The following is a 9358-nucleotide window of genomic DNA, read 5'->3' on the forward strand; positions in this document are numbered from 1 at the left end:
TATATATATATATATATATATATATATGTGTGTATATATATATATATATATATATATATATATATATATATATATATATATATATATATATATATATATATATATATACACACATATGTATATGTGTGTGTGTGTTTATGTGTTATGAATATAAGGATCAATTTGTTAAATTTAAACATTGTGGTCTTCATTATTTCATAAAACTGTGTCACATGTGAACCTTTAGGAACAGACTTTTTGGGTGAGTATTAAAGAGGTAAAATTAATAATATGAGAAAAAAAAGTCATAAAGTAAAAATAAACTAACAAACACAAAAATGATAATGTTATGATAAAAACATCATATTATGAGAATTAAGGGGGAACATTTCCAGAATAATCACAGTTTGCAGAATTATTTCAGTCCTGGAGTAATAGGGCCAGGTTAGATTATTTTAATTATTTTTATTCTTTAGGAGAATAAATTCAGGAGAATGAAGCTAAAGGGATACGAAAATAAACTTGTAATATTACAAAAAAGAAATACTACGAATACAAAGTATATTCAGAGATTAAAGTTCCTCTGATACTGTTTAAGTGACTGAGTAACTGCAGATTTGCCATATTTAAGATGGCGGACGCTCTGACGCATCGCAGCATAGGCAGAACCCGCCCAATGACGCGTCTACTCTTATATTATGTCTATGGTCAGGCCTGCCTGGGTGGCTAGCTAGCAGCTGCTAGCACCGTGGTGGTGGGTGTGGGAAGTTTCTCCACGCTGACACGGAGAAATGGCATCAATGGGTGGGTGCTGGCTCTCTGTGCAGTGTGGAGGAAGTTTGTTTAGCGGTGGGGGAGGTGATTGGACATAGGTCAATCAAGTCCGCAGCCCGCATGAATGGGGCTGTGGTCTTGTTTGTAGAGAAGGTGGAGCAGGCTCAACAGCTGGTTGAGGCCGGGATTTCAGTTAATGGCTTGTTTTTGCAGGTGTCGGCACTCACATTGCCAGCAACAAAAATCATGTTGTCCAATGTGCCACCTTTCATTAGTGATGATTTTTTAGTTGGGTAGTTGTCCAGACATGGGTAGGTGGTGTCCCCAATCAAAAAAGTGCTGTCTGGATGCAAGTCACCGCTGTTAAAACATGTTGTCTCCCATAGGAGACAGCTTTACATGATCCTAAATAGGAGGGATGAGGAGTTTAATGTTAGGTTCCATGTTAAACTAGATGCTTTTGAATAAGTTTTGTTTGCCACCTCTTCTAATTTGAAATGTTTCGGCTGTGGCCAAGAGGGGCATATTATTAGAATGTGCCCAAACAGGGCTGGGCCAGCCCCACCTCATGCAGAGGAGCAGTGCACTTCTGCTGCCGTTCAGGTGGAAAGTGTGGTTGCGGAAGCGCCTGCCGCCGATGCAGAAGAACCTCCTGAGGTGGCAGGGGTGTCTACCGCTGCTGAGGGAGAGCCCCTGACAGCCGACGTTGTCGGTGTCACGGAGGGCTGTATTTTTGGTGTTATGGAAGAGCCAGGTGTTAATGGAGAGAAGACGCTGATTGCGGGGAAGATGGAGATGCGGAAGCTGAGAGTGGAGGGACTTTGTTGAGAGCAGACTTAGAAGAAAGGAGGGGGGAGGCGGAGGAGTTGATGGAGCAGGAAGCTTCAGCCATAGTAAAGAGGGGAAGCAAAAGAAAAAATGTTGTAGCTGTTGAGCAGGCTAGCAAACAGTCCAGCAAGGTGGTTGCTGATAGAAAAGAACAGCTTGATAGCAGTGACAGTGAAGACGAGTTTTCCGACTCTAGTGAGGTATCACAGCTTTCACAGGTTGGTGGTAACGAATCCAGATATTCTGTTGAATCCTTCTTGTCCTTTATTCAACAAACCAAAGGACTGAGGGGACTTGAAGTGGAAAACTATTTTCCAAATTTAAAACTGTTTTATGCCTCAGCCAGACATTATGTCAGGAAACAGGAGGAATCAGGCTTCACTGATCAAGAGATTTTTAGAATGAAAAAGATAATGGGTAAAGTGAGAAAGCAACTTTGAACTAATGATACACACCAACATTGTATTATTATTATTATTATTATTATTATTATTATTATTATTATTAAAAATATTATTTATAGTTTTTGGGTGTGTTGCTTTTAAATTTTTACCCATAATGGATACCTTTCAAATAGCATCCCTAAACCTCAATGGGGCTAGAGAGGCTGCTAAACGAGAAATGGTTTACCAGGTACTGAACAATAAAAAAACCCATGTTCTTTATTTACAGGAAACACACAGCAATATTTCAAATGAGGCAGAATGGAAAAAGGAATGGAAGGGTGAAGTCATTTAGGTCATGGTACCTCCCAGAGCGCTGGAGTAGGCTTCCTCTTTTCAAGGGCTTTTACTCCTAATTCAATTGAAGTACAGCACAATAATAATAATAATACATTTTATTGAAAAGGTGCCTTTCTAGACACTCAAGGTCACCGTACAGAAGGGTAAAAAACAGAATGTCAGAAACAAAATCAACACAAAAAACATTTAAAAAATACCGAGGCTTGGACAGGGAAATTGATAATTAAAGAGAATAGGCAGTCTTAAACAGATGAGTTTTGAGTTGTGATTTAAAATTTAGAAGTGAGTCCGTGTTTCTAAGTAGGGGTGGTAGAGAGTTCCAGAGGCGGGGGCAGAGCAGCTGAATGCTCTGCTCCCCATGGTGGTGAGACGGGCGGAAGGGACAGACAGGTGTAAAGCAGATGAGGATCTAAGAGCACGGGAGGGGGTGGGAATGTGCAGGAGGCCTGACAGATAAGGGGGGGCTAGGTGGTGAAGGGCCTTGAATGTCACCATGAGAATTTTATATTGAATGCGGAACTGCACGGGGAGCCAGTGAAGCTGTTGGAGGACCGGGGTGATGTGGTGGATAGAGGGAGTTCTTGTTATGATGCGAGCAGCTGAGTTCTGGACCAGTTGTAGTTTATGGAGTGATTTCTGAGGAAGGCCAAAGAGGAGAGAGTTGCAGTAATCCAGTCGGGAGGTGACAAGGCTGTGCACAAGTATGGCAGCAGTGTGTGGGGTAAGGGAGCGACGGAGGCGGTTGATGTTTCTTAAGTGAAAGTAGGCAGACTGGGTAATGTTATTGATATGGGATTGAAAAGATAGGGTGCTATCGAGGATGACACCCAGACTCTTAACCTGGGGGAGGGGGAGATGGAGGAACTGTCAATAATAAGTGGCAAACTGTCGGTTTTGGAAAGAGTTGATTTGGTGCCGATGAGGAGAACCTCAGTTTTACTACTGTTTAATTGAAGGAAGTTGTTAGTGAACCAGGCTTTTATTTCACAGATAATAATTTTTTATTTCACAATTTGTAAGGGAGGTGGGGGGAAGAGAGGACGATGGTTGCCTGGAGAGGTAGAGCTGGGTGTCATCAGCATAGCAATGGAATTGGATGTTAAATTTGCGGAAGATATTGCCAAGGGGAAGGAGGTAGATGATGAAGAGGAGGGGCCCGAGTACAGAGCCCTGGGGCACGCCTGAGGTGACGAGGGAGGGGGTGGATTTGAGGGTCTTCAGTTGAATGTACTGAGTGCGGTCAGAGAAGTAGGAAATAAACCAGTCCAACGGAGTGTTAGTGATGCCAATGGAAGAAAGCCTACTGAAGAGTGTGGTGTGACAGATGGTGTCAAAGGCTGCACTCAGGTCGAGGAGGATGAGGATGGTGAGTAGTCCAGAATCAAATGCCATGAGGAGGTCATTGGTGATTTTGATGAGTGCTGTTTCAGTGCTGGAGAGGCCGAAAACCAGACTGAAATTTTTCATACAGGCTGTTGGCAGATAGGTGAGTATGGAGCTGGGAGGCAACTGTTTTTTCAAGAATTTTGGAAATGAAGGGTAAATTGGAGATAGGACGGAGGTTGTTGAAGTTGATCGGGTCGGCACCAGGTTTTTTTTACAATCGGGGTGATGGCAGCAGTTTTGAGAGGTGTAGGGACAGTTCCAGTGGTGAGGGAGGTGCGGATGATAGCGGAGATGAGGGGAACCAGAGAGGGGAGGCAGGTTTTGACAAGTTGTGTTGGGAAGGGGTCCAGTTGACAGGTGGATGGTCTGGATTTCCGGATGAGCTCACATTGTTAAGGGTCGATGTCTTTTAGTCCGAGCTGGTTTTGAATATTCTAATGTTGTTTTTATTAATGTTTATGCTCCATGTGCCAATGCAGAGAAAACACGTTTTTTTAACAGAAATTGGGGAGAAGTTGGGGGATTGTGGGATGGAGGATTACGTTTTTATAGGAGGGGATTTTAATTGTACGGAGGACAATTCTTTAGACCGTAATCATGCAGAGCCACATGTAGCAGCTCAACACGCTCTGCGGCAGCTGGTCTCGTCTCATGGCCTGGTGGACGTATGGAGGAGGATGCATGCAGGCTCCAGGCAGTACACGTGGTCCCATATGAAAGAAAACCACATTTCACTAGCTCGTCTTGACCGGTTTTATTGTTTTAAACACCATTTTAACGTGTTTAAAACTTGTCAGATTTTACCAGTAGGTTTTACGGATCATTCCCTGGTTTTAGGTAGTGTTTTTATTAGAAACATTTTACCTAAAAGTGCTTACTGGCATTTTAACTCGGTTTTAACTTATGATTGTAGTTTTAAAGAAACTCTGAGTTATTTTTGGACTGGTTTTAGACAGAGAAAGAGAGATTTTACCTGTCTGCAACAGTGGTGGGACTACGGCAAAGTTCAGATAAAACTGCTGTGTCAGCAGCACACTCTCAATGTTACTCGTGACATCACCAGATCTATTAAGGATCTGGAGATAAATATAGTGGCGTTAGAACACTTGAGCGAATCCACAGGAAATAGAGAGTACATTGAAGCTCTCAAATCTAAAAGGCTGGTTTTAGCAAACCTGCTGGAGACTAAAGTTCAAGGCACATAGGTCAGGTCGCGGATGCAGAACATGACGGACATGGATGCGCCTTCCAGCTTTTTCTTTAACTTGGAGAGAAAGTGTGGTCAGAGGAAGCTGATCCACTCTCTACTGTCAGACACGGGACAGCAGTTAAGTGAACCGGGGCAGATCAGGAGGAGGGCGGTGGAGTTCTACTCTTTGCTATTCCGTAGCGAGTACAAGGAGAATGATGAACTGTTCGAGGAGTTCTGTAGTGGACTGCCTCAGGTCGCTGAGGGGACCATCACCCAGCTAGAGCGCCCCTTGGGGGTGCAAGAGCTCCACGCGGCCCTCCAGAGCATGCAGGGCCAGAAGGCCCCAGGCATCTACGGGTTCACCGTTGAGTTAGGCATACTGGAACATCTTAGCAGGGGACCTGCTGGATGTTTTCAATGAAAGCCTGACCACTGGTTTGCTCCTGCTGTCATGCCGCAGGGCGGTTATCACCCTCCTGCCAAAAAAAGGCAATTTGCAGGACATAGAGAACTGGCGTCCCGTGTCTCTTCTGTGCACGGATTAGACAAAATTCTCACCAAGGCCCTTGCAAACAGTATGAGAGGAGCAATGGAACAGGTCATCCACCGGGACCAGACCTACTGCGTCCCCGGCAGGTCCATGGTAGATAACATCTACCTAATTCGGGATGTTTTGGAGGTCTCCGGTTCATTGGGTTTGAATACGGCCTTGATTGCACTAGATCAAGAAAAGGCATTTGCCCGCGTCAAACACAGCTTCCTCTGGGAAACCATGGAGAGGTTTGGTTTCGGCGCTGGTTTTATAGATCCAGGTGATGTACAATAATATTGAGAATGTGCTAAAGATCAATGGTAGCCTGTGTGCTCCTTTTAGGGTGTGTAGAGGCGTTCAGCAGGGCTGTGCTTTCTCGGGTATGCTCTACGCACTCTCTCTGGAACCCCTCCTCCAGAAAATACGTGCGAGTGTTCAAGGTCTGGTTTTACCCGGTTTTAACAGAAAGATGGTTTTATCTGCCTACGCTGACGATGTTGTCATTTTTATAAAAGACCAACAAGACGTCGATGTTTTAAACAAGATTACCAATAATTTTTCCATCCTGTCTGCCTCGAGGGTGAACTGGGCTAAGAGTGAAGCCTTCGCCACAGGTGAGTGGCATGGAGGGCGTCCGGTTCTCCCTCAAAATCTGCAATGGAAGACAGACGGCTTTAAGTACCTTGGGGTTTATCTGAGGGACAAAACCACTGTACAGAAAAACTAGGAAGACATGGAAACAAAAGTCAAGACTAAACTTGCTAAGTGGAAGTGGCTACACCCTCAGATGTCATATAGAGGCAGGGTGTTGGTTTTAAACAATTTAGTTGCTTCACAGCTGTGGCACAAGCTTTCTGTCTTGGACCCACCGCTGGGATTTCTGGTAAAGTTACAGTCTGAGATGGTCGAGTTCTTTTGGAATGGTTTACACTGGGTGCCACAGTTTTGTTTTTACCGAAGGAGGAGGGGGGCCAGGGCCTGTTCCACCTGGCAAGCAGAACAGCTACTTACCGTATGCAGTTTCTCCAGAAGTACCTGGCAGGGCCTCCTGACACCGTGTGGAGAGATGTGGCCAGTTGTATTCTCAGACGTGTAAATAACTTGGGGCTGGATGCTGCTCTGCTTCTAACCGATTTTAGTTTTTTAAAATTAAAAGGAATGCCTCAGTTTTATCAGGGTGTTTTTAAATCCTGTGTTCTTTTTAAAATAAAAACACCAGAAACGTTTAACTCTCTGCATTGGTTTTTAGAAGAACCTGGGGTCTGTGGAGCGAGACTGGACGTCTGTGGCAGCAAAGTACCGGGTCTGTCGGATGCGCTGTGCAGGTCCGGGACAGTGACCCTAAGGCATCTGGTGGAGGTGGCTGGACCAAACCTCGACAACATCAGAGATGTAGGTTTGCTGCTCGGAGTCCGGTCTTCCAGGTTGTTACAGCGATACTTGGACTTGGTGAGAGAGAGGATGACAGCTGGAGAGAGGCGTCTGTTGCAGCTGTTTTTTTTAGAGAGAAAACCCACCAGACCCTGCAGACCCATTCCCAGACATCCACCTAGATCCTGATTTTACGGAGGAAAGTGGCCCTCTGCTACAAAACATAAACTCAAATATGAAATTGTGTAGCACAGGACCAAAAGTGCTGTACAGGATATTGGTCAAGATTTTCAACAGGAGAACTCTGCAAAAAAAGGCCAGAGAGTGTGTGGGACGACAAGTTTGGAGGACAAAAACCCCAGTGGAGGTCTCTATATAAGCCTCCGATTAGAAAAAGAACTGGTGATCTTCAATGGAGAATCCTTCACGGAGCCATTGCAATAAACTCGTTTTTATCAGTCATTACACCCGGGGTTTTAAATGAGTGTCCTTTTTGCAGTATGTCAGAGAATGTTTTTCACGTTTTTATGGATTGTGTACGATTGTCGACTTTCTTTAACCTTTTAATGAGTGTTTTTAACCTCTTTGGTGTAGTTTTTACCACTTCTCTTTTTATTAATGGTGTATGTTACTGTATGGCCTATAAGTTAAAATCCCAAATTTTTAATTTTTTAATTGCCGAAGCAAAGATGGCTATTTATATATCTCGAAGGGAGAGACTGCGGGCTGGACCTCATCTAGTTGCCGTGGCTCTGTGGAAGTGCAACGTAAAGGCCAGGATCAGACTGGAGTTTCACTTCTACAGAGGCACTGGCATCTTGAATGATTTTGTGCAATTGTGGGGTTTGAAGGAGGTTTTATGCATGGTTTCTGATCACAGTGTACTAATATATAACAAGCACCTTATGTAAATAATTACCTCTTTAAAGTTGTTCTGATCATTGTTTAGCAGTGATTTGTTATTTTATTGTATCAATAAATGTTTTGTTGTTGCTTTTTCCAGCGGTTGGCAAGAAACTGAAGATATGCGTTACCGCCACCTACTGTTATGAAGTGAGGGAGACTTCATAACAGTAATTTGTGTATTTGCCTGTCCTACTCATATTCTATTGATCAATTTCCGACAACAATCTATTAATATTTCAATTATTTTACTCTCTGACTCTTTTTGCAATTTATTTATTTTATAAAGAAATGAATTTCTTTTTAGTTTCTTTAATACTTCTAAATCCTTCTAACATACTTCTCTCACTCTCATTTTCCCTTGTTCTAAAATCACATGTTATACTGTTTCATTCTCTCCACAAAATTGACATTTCCCTGTATCATGTTTGCCTATTTTAAATAGTGAGCAACTGATTCCAGTGTGACCAAATCTCATTATTGTTATTAATTGATCTCTTCTTTTTTTACTTCATGTTCTAATTTCCCCCACTCTGTTTTGAATCTTGTAATACCTTCCCCTTTTGTCCCTTCATTCCAGTCTTTCTGCCACTTTTCCTTCGGTTCTTATCTATGTTTCTTGTCTCCAATTTGCTTGTAGTTACTCTAAAATCGATTTCTCCTGCTATTAACCTTTTTCAATGTTTCCGCCATTTCATTTCCCTCAACCCCAATGTGTGCAGGTACCCATCAAAATATAACCCATCATCTGATTTCTGAACAATGATAGTTGTATTCCCAATAAAAATGTCTGGATGGCTTTCTGAATAACTGATCTGTAGACTGAAAAGAAAGAATTTGAATCTAAACATATGATTGTTCTTAATGGTTAATTTATTCTATCCACCGAACTACATAATTGATAATTGGTCAAATTATCAGATTGCATGGGATTAATGTCCATCCTTATGCTGATGACACTCAGCTATTTTTCTCCATAATTCCTGACAAATCCAATCAATTACTTAGACTACATACATGTCCTGATGACATTAAAACTGGTATGACTTAACATTTTCTACTTTTAAATTCTGATAAGACAGAAGTTGTCATCTTTGGACGAGAGTCTTTAATAAATAAACATCTTAATCAATCACTTAATCTGGATGGCATTAAATTGGCTTCTGGTAATAAAGTAAAAAACCTTGGTGTTATATTTTACTAGAACATGTCATTTAGATCCCAGAATCCTATAATGGGATGCAGATCTTTTAGTTATCAAGCTCCTCTCCTGTGGAACCAACTCCCTGTTTTAGTCCGTGAGGCACACCCCTTGTCTAATTTTAAAATTTGGCTGAAAACTTTCCTTTTTGCCAAAGTTTATAGAGTTGCTTCAGGGTGGCTTAGGTTATCCTGAGCTAACTCTGTAGTTATTCTGCTATAGGTTTAGGCTGCTGGAGGACATTAAGATATATTTCTCTCACTCTGCTGAATTCTCCTACTGTTTTGCATTGCTTGTTGTTATTTCAAGTTTTAGATTTTTCTTCTCTCTATTCTTTTTCTTTTCATAATAGGTACATCTGGCCTGGCGTTCTGTTAGCTGTGACTCAATCCTGGGTGGCCGATCATCTACCATTACCCTATAACATAGAAAAGATTTCTATCGTCGCT

At 42.4% G+C, this 9358-nt stretch overlaps 1 long non-coding RNA gene across 2 annotated transcripts in view; it reads left to right on the forward strand.

Moving 5' to 3' along the window:
- The first annotated feature begins 648 nt into the window (after positions 1-648).
- LOC110368390 overlaps positions 649-9358 on the forward strand; it is a 9187-nt gene continuing 477 nt past the window's right edge. Inside the window, exons 1-3 of one of the 2 annotated variants that reach the window (XR_004931590.1) lie at positions 649-783; positions 6684-7858; positions 9262-9358. The exon at positions 9262-9358 is cut by the window's right edge and continues 477 nt beyond it. This is a non-coding gene — a long non-coding RNA (uncharacterized LOC110368390). Of the gene's footprint in view, positions 784-3523; positions 7859-9261 lie in introns of those variants that run through there. The other variant, XR_002428049.2, reaches the window with a different exon arrangement.

Source organism: Fundulus heteroclitus, chromosome 8 (assembly GCF_011125445.2).
Source record: "Fundulus heteroclitus isolate FHET01 chromosome 8, MU-UCD_Fhet_4.1, whole genome shotgun sequence".
Taxonomy (NCBI): domain Eukaryota; kingdom Metazoa; phylum Chordata; class Actinopteri; order Cyprinodontiformes; family Fundulidae; genus Fundulus; species Fundulus heteroclitus.